Source organism: Mustela lutreola, chromosome 12 (assembly GCF_030435805.1).
Source record: "Mustela lutreola isolate mMusLut2 chromosome 12, mMusLut2.pri, whole genome shotgun sequence".
NCBI classification, from domain to species: Eukaryota; Metazoa; Chordata; class Mammalia; order Carnivora; family Mustelidae; genus Mustela; species Mustela lutreola.
Window position 1 is genome coordinate 28729330 of NC_081301.1, and position 13351 is coordinate 28742680.

The 13351-nt window shown below is 30.4% G+C and overlaps 1 protein-coding gene across 1 annotated transcript in view; it reads right to left on the reverse strand.

Annotated features, from left to right (window-relative positions):
• Positions 1–8464: 8464 nt before the first annotated feature.
• The window catches only part of CYLC2 (cylicin 2), a 33470-nt gene continuing 28583 nt past the window's right edge, over positions 8465–13351 (reverse strand). Inside the window, exon 5 of the mRNA XM_059143029.1 lies at positions 8465–8553. The gene's annotated coding sequence lies outside the window, so the exon portion shown is untranslated. The remainder of the gene's footprint in view (positions 8554–13351) is intronic.

Below are 13351 nucleotides of genomic sequence, written 5' to 3' on the forward strand. Positions count from 1 at the left end.
AACATGAGGAACGAAGATTCATCCTTTGGATATACAGAAAACCATGCCCTTTCTTCAAGATAGGAATAGAACAGGATAGATATAGCAGGGGTCACAAAAGAGAGTTGCTGGGCTTGCAGATTGGATTTCTTTATGACCTATTCAACAGTAGTGATGATGTTATGGCCAGAGAATAATTGGAAAAAAAGTTTTTTAAGATTTTATTTATTTGGAAGAAAGAGTGTTAGCAGAAGTAGAGTGAGCAGCAGGCAGAGGGAGAGGGAGAAGCAGGCCCCGCACCGAGCAGGGAGCTGGACCCGGGGCTTGATCCCAGGACACTGGGAATATCACCTGAGCCAAAGGCAGACAGTGTTTAACCGACTGAGCCACCCAGGTGCCCCTGGAAAATTTTTCTAGGGCACATTTCTCAGAATTAATGTATTCTGCTACTGGCCCTTCCTCTTCTACATGGTTATGACCAGTAAGCATTATATGCATTGATCATTAGATATAGAAATCAAACATCAATTTAAATTAATTTTGGAAAGAATTTTTTTTAATTGTTGATAGAAAACATGGCAAATGCCGAAGGCTGAAGGAAAGTTCCCTTCTTTTTACCTCTCATTTAAATTTCATAACCTCTTATTATTGTGTGTCAGTTTACCCCCTAGCCTCTATCTGCAGCAGCTCCATACTTGGTTATCTTCCAGGTGAAATGATTTTTTATTAAACATCTCCATAGTTGCATGGCAGCAATATTATAAGATGCACATATATAAGCAGATATTCAGTAATGCAATATTTATTCTTTGGTATGAATTCACTTCTAGTTGACACATTCCTTCAGCCTTCAGAATTTCATTGAAAAGTGTGCTTTATGTTCTTTATGTTCTTTCTTTATGTATGTTTCTTTTTTTATCTATCAGATTTTTCATATACTGGGTCTTAGTTAAACTTCATTCCTCCAAAAACAACCAGAACATATTTTTGGCTCTTATTTTCATGTTATAGTCTTAAATAACAGACCCTTAGCATCTCATGAGGGAAGGAATTAAAGAAAAACTATCCAGAAATATAATTCAGGTTTGCATTTATCAATACCCAATACTTCAAAGGAAATCTCACACAATGGAGTTGGTAGACTTTATCTTCCCCTTAATGCTGAAAGCTAAATGTGAGGTAAGTCTGATGTGAGATGCATCTTACTTGCCCCAAGAAAAGGCCTGAATTCTCAAAGTAATACTTAGAAATTTCTGAAAAAAAGTGAAATTCTTCTTTATTCTAATTCTTCAAGGAGAAAGTTTCTTCATCTCAGGAAAGTAATCTATGTACCTCTACCTGTAAATAGATCTTTGCCCTCTGAGGTTCTAGATATTCACATTTTGATTCCCACGATGATTCTTACTCTTTTTAAACCTCGTTTCGATCTCGTGTGTGAGCACAACAGTTAAAACTATGTTAATAATCAACTTGTATATACTAAAGCCAAGGAGGAGAGAGGATAATTAGAACAGTGGTACAGAACTTGATCTACAGAGCCCTTCATCTTCCCATGTGGCATTTATATACTGAATATTAAAAATATTGCATATACTTATTGAAGCTTACTTAGCCAGAGCACCTTTGTGTAAGGTATACAGTGTGTTCTACTTATGCTCTCTTCTCTTCAGGATTTGTTGGATGTACAGTGTATGCACAGAGACACACAATACACAATTTCTGTCTGCATATAGGTGTGTGTTTTTAATGTGAATGATATTCTTTTATCACCAGTGAAAGATTGTGGTAGAACCTGCAGTAAAACATGCATCTTGTACCATAGACTAAAATGGGACCACCTAACTGTTCGTTGAATCTAACTTACTGCCATTCAGAACAAAACTCAGAGAAAGGCTCAATTTTGGTTTTGTTGGATTTTATTTTATATTAATAGTTTTGTTAATTATTCAAATTAACTATACATTTTACCAGCTTTCTTTCTCATTATTATTTGTTATATTTCATGATCATAGGAATAAGATAAATTGATGAATTTATTAGTGTGCAAAAATACATTTAATATATATATATAATTTGCTATGATAGTCCTTAAATAGTGCAGTTTTATATGAAATGTATCAAAATATATGAAATATATATGTGATACATAAGGAAAAAGAAAACTATCTCTGAGACCACAAATCAGCTTCAGTATAAAACTTTCTGGTTTTCTTAGAGTCCATTGTGGACTGTGGACCAAAACCAATACCCTTTTTTTTTTTTTTACATTTTTTTTAAATTTTTTATTTATTTTTTATTTTTTTATTTTTTATAAACATATATTTTTATCCCCAGGGGTACAGATCTGTGAATCACCAGGTTTACACACTTCACAGCACTCACCAAAGCACATACCCTCCCCAATGTCCATAATCCCACCCCCTTCTCCCAAACCCCTCCCCCCAGCAACCCTCAGTTTGTTTTGTGAGATTAAGAGTCACTTATGGTTTGTCTCCCTCCCAATCCCATCTTGTTTCATTTATTCTTCTCGTACCCACTTAAGCCCCCATGTTGCATCACCACTTCCTCATATCAGGGAGATCATATGATACAACATGGATGAAACTAGAGCTTATCATGCTTAGCGAAACCAATACCCTTTTTTTCTCTTCTACTTTTTTTTTTTCCTCCTTCTCTCTTTGAAAGGATTGCTAGCCTCAATTTTGTTTTATCTTTTGTCTGTGTTTATTTAGAATGTAATCACTATGTGCTCATTCCTAAAAATTATATTTTAAGTAACATGTATTTGACACATAAATACATGATATCATACTATAATTTTGGGGCTTTCATATTTCCTTTTCTGTAAATTGCCTCCACGTATGTCCATTTATCTTCTGGATACTTTGTTTATTTTTAAGTTTATAGGAATCCTATGTATAATTTCAGTCCTAAATTGTGCAGTCAAATGTGTTGAAAATATCATTGGTTAGTTTTGCTGTCAGATGACACTGAGATAATTATGGCATCTTTGGAATTTGATAGTTATCTGGCAGGTAAGTCTTGCTCTTTGGAAATTCCTTGACTATTCTTGGCCTTTTACCATTTAAAATTTATGTTTATTAAATTTCACCAAATCCTATTGGATTTTGATTAGAATTAAATTGAATTTATATATTATTTTTGATAAGTGTAGGATTTTGTGGTACTAAGTTTTCTAATTTATGAGTATGTGATATCTCTTGATTTATTAATATCTTTCAATATATATCAGTGACTTTTATGTATGCTAAATATAAGTTAAATTAAATTTAATTTATATAAGTTAAATATTATAAATGCATTTTTCCTATAAAAATTTTATCCACATTGTCTTAGATTTTTACCCCTTAGGTATATTAGAATTTTTGGTGTTATGTTAAGTGATATATTATAATCACTTATTAGAAATGCTTGTAGTTTTAATATGAAAGTGTAGTAAAATTTCAGATACTAATTTGAATACAAAAGTTTCATTGTTAATTTATAATTTTGTACAATCTACAATTTCTATAGTCCACTTGTAGATTCTTTTTCCTATATCATTTGTAAAACTAAGGGATCTGAATTGTTTTTTCCTATCTCCTCATCTACTTTCTTTTTTTTTTAATTTTTAATTTTTTTATTAACATGTAATGTATTATTAGCCCCAGGAGTACAGGTCTGTGAATTACCAGGTTTACACACTTCATAGCACTCACCATAGCACATACCTTCCCCATCCTCATCTATTTTCTTTACTTGATTTATTGCAGTAGCCAGTGTCTCCAGAAGAATATGAAATAACACCAGTAAGAATGGATACTTTTTACTTGTTTCTGGTAATAAAATAAATACTTTAAATATTTCATGTTATGTATTTGTTTCAAGTTTTATAATAGTTAAGGACTGTCAGGTTAAGAACATTCTATTTTCTGCTCTTCTTGGTAAGATATATTTTAAAAATAATGAGCAGATTGTGATTCCTTAATCCTCATTTTTGTAACAATTGGGATGATTATTTAATTTTCTCATATACAAGTTACTTTATATTAATTTTTTGTAATACTAAAAAGTGAATTCCTGTGAAAAGTTTAAATTACTCATGGTGTATTATTACCTTAATTTGTTCTTAATTTGGCTTGAGGATATTTAAGATATTTGCATCTATGATTAATGTGAGATTTGCTTATAATTCTATTTTTAATATTGTTTTTACTAGAGTTGGTACCAAGGTTAGGAGATTTGGCAAAGTAATATAGATACGTTCTCTTTCTGGACTTTATAAAAATTTTGTGGTAAATTTGATTTATTTCTTCCTTGAATGTTAGTAGGTAATACTATTTGGACCTGCCTTTTTATTGTAAGATGATTTTTAAAAATCATATCAGATTTTGTCTTGATTAGAATAATATTAAGATTTTTTGTTTAGAGTCAGTTTTGACAAATATTATATTTTCTTGGGACTTACAAGTTTTCAAATTTATTGGGATAAAGATTTCAGTTTTTAAGTTATTGGTGCCCACTGTTTTTATACATGTTTTACTTTCTTAATATGGTCTGCTTTTTTGCCTTCTTTCTTTCTTCATCAGTCTTAGTTTGTAAATCTTAAAGGCTTATGAATCTTATATTTTTTTAAGAAGCTTACTTTTGTTGATATATTGATCTTATGTTTTTAAATTTATTTATGATTTCTTTTTGTTCTTTGATATTTAATTACATTATGTTTTAGTTTATCTAATTTGTTAAGTTGCATTATAGAAAGTCTCTGCTGCAATTTTTTAAAAAGGTTTTATTTATTTATTTGAGAGAGAGACAAAGATCATGAGCAAGGTCCGGGAGAGGGAGGGTGGCAGGGAGTGGGGGGTGATACAGAGGGAGAGAGAGAAGCAGAATTCCTGCCAATAGTAAAGCCCAATACTGGGCTCTATCCCAGTGCCCTGTCATTACTTTGTCTTTTTGCTTTTATTAAAATGTGATATTCCTTTATTTATATCAGGATAGATATTAATTTCCAACAATTAGAATCTTCCTCAATTGTATGTATGCTTGAATTTTAACTTAATTAATTTGTGACCAGATTTTTTTTTCCCCCATCTTTTGAGGCTTGCTTTAGAACTTTGAATGAGATTAGTTTTCATGAGTGGACCTTACATACTGGACAAAAAGGCATATATTTTCTTAGTTATGAGGTATAAAGTTATATATTGATCTAGTATATTTAGGTGTTTGTTATGTTGAATTTTCAAAATTCCTACTGATATGTATTTTCTGTAATTTCCAGAGAGAGATGGATTAAATTTTCCCTGTAGGATGTTGGATCTATGTCTCCTTTTAATTTAATTTTTACTTTATATTTTCAAGGTACTTTTAATAGTTGCACAAAAGATTAGAATCATCATATTTCCCTGGTGAACTAAAACATATGCTATTGCCAGTGACTGTCCATTCATTTGAAGCTTTTATTTTGCCATAAGTGATCTTTTGATTTATTTCAAACTGTCAATACCAATGATCTTTTGGTATTAATCTGCTGTTTTAAAAATCTATTGTTGTATAATTATTTTTAATTTTTAGTCATAAAATTTTACTGATATATTTTTATTGATATGGAAAAATACTTGTTATAGTGTTTATTGCTTAGTGTGAAACATAACATTTATATGAAATAATATGGATATATATAATATGTATTTTTCATGAGTTTTGGGATATTTGTTCACACCAAACTATACTTGATAATTGTAGGGAAAATCCGAATGTGCTCCTGGGATTCAGATGTGTCAACCCTCATTATTTTGGAGTTCTTCAAGGTTCTAGTTTGCTAAGTAGAACAAATTACCCAAAGGCATGGCCCTGTCTTTACCAGTGTCTAGCTCCACAACAACTATTATAAATATATGATGTGAGGCTGGAGAGAGAGATAGAAACACATACACATACACAGAGGGAGAAACAGAATTTTACATGAAGTTTTTTAAAAGTTTTTCAGACTTCTTAGTTTGTCAGCTTGTCTTGAATTATTTCAATACACATCTGTCCTGAGAAAAGTAACTAGATTGCAAAAATAAATGAGGTTAAACTTATCACATCATGAACTTCCAAAGAAGTTTTGGACAGTACTTATACATGAATGATTTATTCTGAGTAATTCTATCTTATATTGGAATGATGGATTTATCTATTCTGCAAGTACTTACTAGTTTAGAAAAAATTTCTCTAGAAAATCTTTACTTCTGTCAGGCTTTACCCCCAGATTCAGAAGTCAATTTTAAATATGCTTTTAATTTTTTTAGAGATGCTTATATATGTCTAGAATAAAGAATTCCAAGGAATCAACCTAAAATTCTGAGGTAACATTTCTGAAATAGAACACATATGCATTCACATATATATACACAAACATATACTTATGTACATACTCTTTATTTACATAGAATCACCTAAATTTTGCAGGGTTTTCATTGAATATGCTATCACTTTAATGGAAGTTACATTGCATAAAAGTAGAACAAAATACTAGTTTCATATCCTTTTATAATAAAAAATAAGTTCAATATAATAATGATTTAATAAGTATTTCTGTGTATCATGATGCTTGTATTCTAAATCCTCATAAATTTTTCCCATTTTCATAAAATTTTAGAGCATAATATTGAAATCTGCAGTTTATTTTTCAAATCAAATATAAAATTTTCTAGATTGCAATGTTAGTAACTATCATTAAAATTTCTTAGAATTGTTAACAGTTCTCACTGCAAGTAGTTGAATTTATTACAGGAAATTCAGCTTATTAGTTATTTTTCTATAATGTAACATCTGACTTCTGAATTTCTTTCTGATTAGAAAATATTTTATAGTAATAAAATTATTGTGGATGAAAAATGTATTTCCCTGTATTTGTAGTAAAATGAGATAATCATAGGGTCCTCTTAATTTAATTTTAATTTGTAGTTATTTCACTATGCTGTGCTTTAAGATCAGCTAAATTCCATCATTATTTTTTTGAATGCATGTAACTGGATTCACATAGCATCTTGGAATTTAAAAATAAAATCTTGGGTATTAGTTTTCTAAAATGTCAGAGCAACAGAGTATGAGAGTATTTAAGTATTTGAAACATTTCTTTTTCAGAAATAATATGTTTATCACTTTCTGTTTTATAATTCCCAGTGGTTGACATGGATATTATGAAGGGTTACAATCATTTACCATTCTTTGTTTATATCTCTGGCATGTAATATTTTATATTACTAGGGGTTAAAATAGCACATATAGTGCAGGATTGATGTTGGTCTATATGACTTGCCATTTATTAAAACTATTTGTTTTCAGTTTATTAATGATTTTTAAAACCATACAATTTAACTTATTGGAAAATTAAAATTTCTTTCAGTGCATTTATACTACTAAGAAAACCTGAAGCCCAGAGGCTCCTGGGTGGCTCAGTCAGTTAAGCGTCTGCCTTCAGTGCAGATCATGATCCCTAGGGTCCTGGGATGGAGCCCCACATTGGGCTCCCTGCTCAGTGGGGAGTTTGCTTCTCCCTCTCCCCCTGATCCTTCCCCTCATCCCGCTCATGCTTGCTTGCTCTCTCTTGTTCACTCTCTCAAATAAATAAAATCTTTAAAAAAAAGAGAAAAAAAACCCTAAAGTCCAGTAGTATTCAAATTACTTGTCTTGATTAACTTTAAATTCCACTTTCCTGATTGCTAATTAACCAGGATACAGCCCCTCTAGTTTAGACTAGGGTACTTCAATAATGCATACGTGTGAATTTATGTGGATTCATAAGTACATATAATTTGACCTCCAACCATGTTCACTGAAATCTCCTTTTATAGGTATGAATCTGACTGTTTTAAAAAGTATCAATGCTGGGGCACCTGGGTGGCTCCGTCAGTTGAGCGGCAAACTCTTGATTTTAGTTCAGGTCATGATCTCAGGGTCCTGGGATTGAACCTCAGGGGCTCTGCGCTCAGTGGGAAGTCTGCTTGGGATTCTCTCTCCCTCATTCTCTGCCCTTCCTGTTGTTTGCATACGTGGGCACATTCTCTCTCTAAAATAAATAAATCTTTAAAAGATGTATCAATGTTAAAGTAAAACAATGCAGAAACAATTTAGCCTGTTGCCAACATTCAGTACTATCAAAAGTCATACATGGAACAATTTTCTAGTTGTCTTTATATATATACTATTATATGATTCATATGACACTAGATATATCAGTTTTCCCTTATTCTATTCAATTCTTAGTAGAATTTAAGACAACGTAAACTAATTAATTGAAATGTAAAAAAAATAGGATTTACAGAAGTACTTCTTGATGACATATAAAGATAAGAAGAAAACATGAGATATTGTTGAAAACAAACTGTTAGAGCTGATTCCTCAGTAATATTGTAGATAGATAGATGAATCTTTAACTTTACCTTTTCTCCAGTCATAATTCATTTTTTCTCTTGCTTTTTAGAATCAGCACTATTTGGATGTGATATGGTATTTTTCCATCTGCTTTGGTTTCAGTGTTTTATATTCTTTTTCTTGTCCCTCTTTCATGATTACATAATGGATGAGCTAGGATTCAAATGCATATTTTCAGTTTCTGTATCTTTGTTCTCTATAGCTTATTCCTGCAAATACGCTTCATGTAACTTATTAATTACAGTGCAATATTTATGAAAAGACACACTAAAAGATACAGGGAGTAGGAAAAGTAGTAGCCTGACAGGTTCCTTTGAGACTAATGGAGCCAAGCAGTTATGCATTGAACAATTGCCCATCTTAAGAAACTATATGGTGGGACCTCTACACATATGAAGTAATTTTAACAAAACTATACATTTTGCTGGTATAGAAATGATGCTATGAAGAAACCGAGGCTGAGGTGTTAAAAGGAAATCCCCCCAAATCTCAGAACAATTATGTCACAAAATCCTGATCTAAATCCTTGTTTCCAGTGAGATTTAAATTCAGATCAGAATCTTGGTTTTTCTATTAGCTGTGGAAGTTTATTCCTGTTACTTAACCTCTCTCTACTTTAGTTATTATAGGTTGTTATGATGATTAAATGACAATGAAAGAAAAGTGTTTGGCAAATAGTAGACAATAAATGGATAGTTGATTTTGCTATTGATGTTATTTCAATTTAGGAAGATTTTGTAGATTAAGCATATGATTAGTAATTTGAAATACAATATTGAAATTTTTTTTTAAATTTTCCAGTGCTTTTACAGGATTTTCCTGGTTGTACAGTAATGTGGTCTATGACTTCTCACTTAGTAGATGACTTCTAACTTTTCTCTTTTCAGTGATTGCTATTTGCTTTTTTCATTAATAGCATTTGATACCTCCTAGAAATAAAATTGAATAAGGTACAAGTAATGTTTTATATTTTAAATATAACAGTTTTCTTTAAATTTTCAAACTTTATTGTTATTATTATTTATGTTTCTGATATGGAATTAGGACCATACATATTAAAAACAGATTTCCTAAATTTTTACTACTACTTAATTAATAAAGCAAATAAGTGGGCTTTTCAAATAACTAGATTATAACATTCATTCTCACCTCCAGAATGTGAAATGTTGTTTTGTACATAACACTTTTTAATGATTCATATTAAGTTCGAATTGAATATATAGAGAAAAAAATTGGTTATTTTATTACTAAATACAGTCTTTTGATAATTTAGTACTTATTGAATGGTATAGTAATATGAGAGGTATAAATATTAAAATACAGAATAACAATTAAGAGTCTAAATAATTTCTGGGTTTTTTTTCCATGTGACATATGTCCTACCAAAAAGCACAAATAAAGTTTGATGAATACTTGGGTGGATAGAGGAAACTCATGCGTTTACTTTTTTTAGGAAATGTAATTATATACGCAATTGAAGAATGGCTAAAACTATGAGTCAATCTCCTTTCATTAGTGGAGCATAAATTCTGACAATTGTCTAGTAATAAAATTTGATTTATTAATATCTCTTCTACTTCTGCTTTCTCTAGAATATGCACTAAGATATTTATAGGGTAGATGACCATCTCTACTCTGCATAGTTACATAAATTAATTACAGTCAGAATGGAAAATCTATTAAATTTTTCCATGCAAATAAGTTCATCATTTTAAATTAATTTTTGTAGTGCCAATAATAGCAAATGTTTCAAAATCTAGGAATCTGAACTGATGATAATTTAAAGATATTTCAACTCAGTGCAAAAACTAAAGTGTAGTCTAGAACGATTGGATGGAGAATATTTTGATGAAATTTGAGTGCCCAGCAGACAAGGATCACATATGAACTAAGTGATAGTTTCTCATATACCATCTTGCCATTTAACATTATTAAAGTTCAGCAAAATTAAAATTCAGTACATATCATAGACCTTAAATAATACAACCTTGAAAAGTCTTCATTGACAAGGTTCTGTTGTATTTCAAGAGGACCTTTAAAATTTCCGTTTTCTGTATGTCTTTTCTTAGTTTTTCCATGCTTATGTTTTCAGTTATCTCTATGCTATTTAGCATTTTCTTTTCTCACAGCACTCTCTACATGATATAGCATTATAGAAATAGAATTAATGATTGCCTCCGGGGAGAGTTTATAGCCAGTGTTAATGGAATAAGAATTTATAATTCCAGAACTATACCTCTATTTCTAAATTTAGAGCATGGTGTATGTTGAGTATTGATTATTAATTCACTCTTTCTAAACAGTGTCTCTACTGCAAATGTTTTCTTTCACAGTAATGTCTATGTAAGACAAAATTCATTTCAATTTAATGAAAAGAAAAGAAATTATTGACTCTAGAACTTAGGAATTCAAAGCCAATTGCATTCTAAAAATTATCCTATATGATATTTTTATGTGTATAGATATATAAAGAAAGTTCCTAGATCTATATGGACCAATAACAGTGCTTTTAATTTTTTTAACTAAGGGCCTTGTCATAGGATATCCATGCATTGTGAATATTTTATGATGTAAATCTGAAAAAATTCACAAAAATACTGAAGAAAGAATGTGTGTGGTTACACACACACACACACACACATTAACACATAGATATATCTGATGTGTGTATATATATATATATATATATGATATTTTATGTATATATTAGGTAGTGCTAAATTTTGTCAAGATTTTTTTCAAATATAAAGAATATAACATTTTAGTAGTTATGATGCCTAAGTTAGAACACTTTAGTTTTCAGTAGCTTATTTTAAACTTTTTATTTTGTCATAATTTCAGTCTTAAGAAATGTGGTAATAATAGACTTAAATTTTCTTCTTTGGTAAAATATTTTACCTTAAAATTAGAAATTTTTAATGCAAGGAACAAGAAAGTGTATCAGTCATCCAAATTTGTTGCAAGAAAATCTTATTTCTCTTGAAATTTAGAGATCAATTTATTAAAATGAAAAGTCATTTTACTTTTCATTTAAATTTATACATTTTGTTTACAGTCTACTTGAAAATATACTGACCCTATCCCTAAGTATATTCATGAGAATTTATTTATTTATTTATTATTTAGGGCTAGAAATGAGCTCTATATGAAGCAAGAAAAAAAAATTTCCATTTTCTTGGACATTTGACCAATATTAATGATGAAATTAGAAAACATTCGTTGCTACGAGGAAAAGCTATATTTTACATGTCAAATATATTTTTCCTGAGAATTAAAATATGTGTATTTCTTTGGTTTTGATTAGAACGTTAATTTTTTTCTTTCTCCAGTAAAGCCTGAAAATGCTGATTCTGTTTAAGTTGAGCCACCAAAGAAAACTTGGATTAGAGCTGACTTTGTTAGAAGGGTGAATAGAGACATAAATTTAGTGATCAAAATTTTTGCTTGGTAGACATAAGCAGAAATAGCAGAATGGGAATTTGAAGACCAGCATTCTCACCCAAATTCTATCACTGATATAAAAGCTTGAAATATTACTCAATCTCATTTGACCTCAGTCTATTCGTTAAGGGGTTTTAGAGATAATCTCTCAGATTTCACCAGTTAAAATATCTACATAGTATAGAAAATCCAAATTTTAGAAAGCTTAGAAAATTTGATACATCTAAAAGGGGTATTATAAGATTGAAAAACCAAGAAAAGTGTTTTTGCAAGAAAAAGGTACAAATAAGAGATTCTTTAAGTAGAGTAAGTAACTCTTCCAAGGTTAGCTACCTAATCCTAGATACTAATGCTTTTTTTCATTATGGTAATAACACTTAACATGAGATCTGTTGTCTTAAAAACTTTTAAGGTACACAGTACAGTATTGTTAACTAATACATGATGTACAGCAGATCTCTTTAACTTATTCATCTTGTATAACTGAAACTTAGTACCTGTTGAAGAGCAAATCCCCATTTCTCCCTCCCTTTAACCCCTGGAAATCACTATTATACTCTCTGTTTCTATGAGCTTGACTATTTTAGATGTCTCATATAAATGGAATCATGTAGTGTTTGTCCTGTGACATATTTATTTCATTTAGCATGATGTTCTCCAGAGTCAAACATGTAGTTCATGTAACAACATTTCCTTCTTTTTTAAGGTTAAATAGTGTTCCATTGTATATCACATTTTCTTCATCCGTTCACTTGATGGACATTTAGGTTGTTCTCATATTTTGGCTACTCAGATAATTTTGGAGTGAATGTGAGAGTACAGCTCTCTCTTTGAGATCCTGTTATCAGTTCTTTTGGATATATACACCCAGGAGTGAGAAGATTAGATCATTTGATAGTTCTAGTTTTAATTTTTTGAGGAAACTCCATACTGTTTTCCATAGCGGCAGCACTGTCTTACATTCAAATCAACAATGTATACAGGTACAAGTTTTCCCACATTCTCACCTACACTTACTATCCTTTGTTTTTCTGATAACACTTAAGAGGAGATTAGGGATAATGATTAGGGACACCAAGCATATTTTCATAGGTCTGTCATTATATGTTTTCTTTGTAAGAATGCTTCAAGTCCTTGCACTATTTTGTTTCTGAATTGTAGGAGTTTTTGAAGTTTTCTGGGTTTTTTTGTTGTTGTTGTTTTGTGGTTGTTGTTTGGGTTTTTTGTTTGTGTTTGCTCTTGTTGATTGTTTTGATGAAAAATCTAAGGAATTGCTGTCAAGAATAATGTCATGATGTTTTTTCCCTATGTTTTCTTTTAGGAGTTTCACACTTTCAGGTCTTATGTTTAGGTCTTTACTCCATTTTGAGCTCATTTTGTATATAGTATAAAATAGGGGTCTAATTTCATTCTTTTGAATGTGGATATCCAATTTTTGAAACAAAATTTATTGGAGAATCTGTCATTTCCTCATGTGTATTTTTGGCACCTTTGTTAAAGATCAATTGAC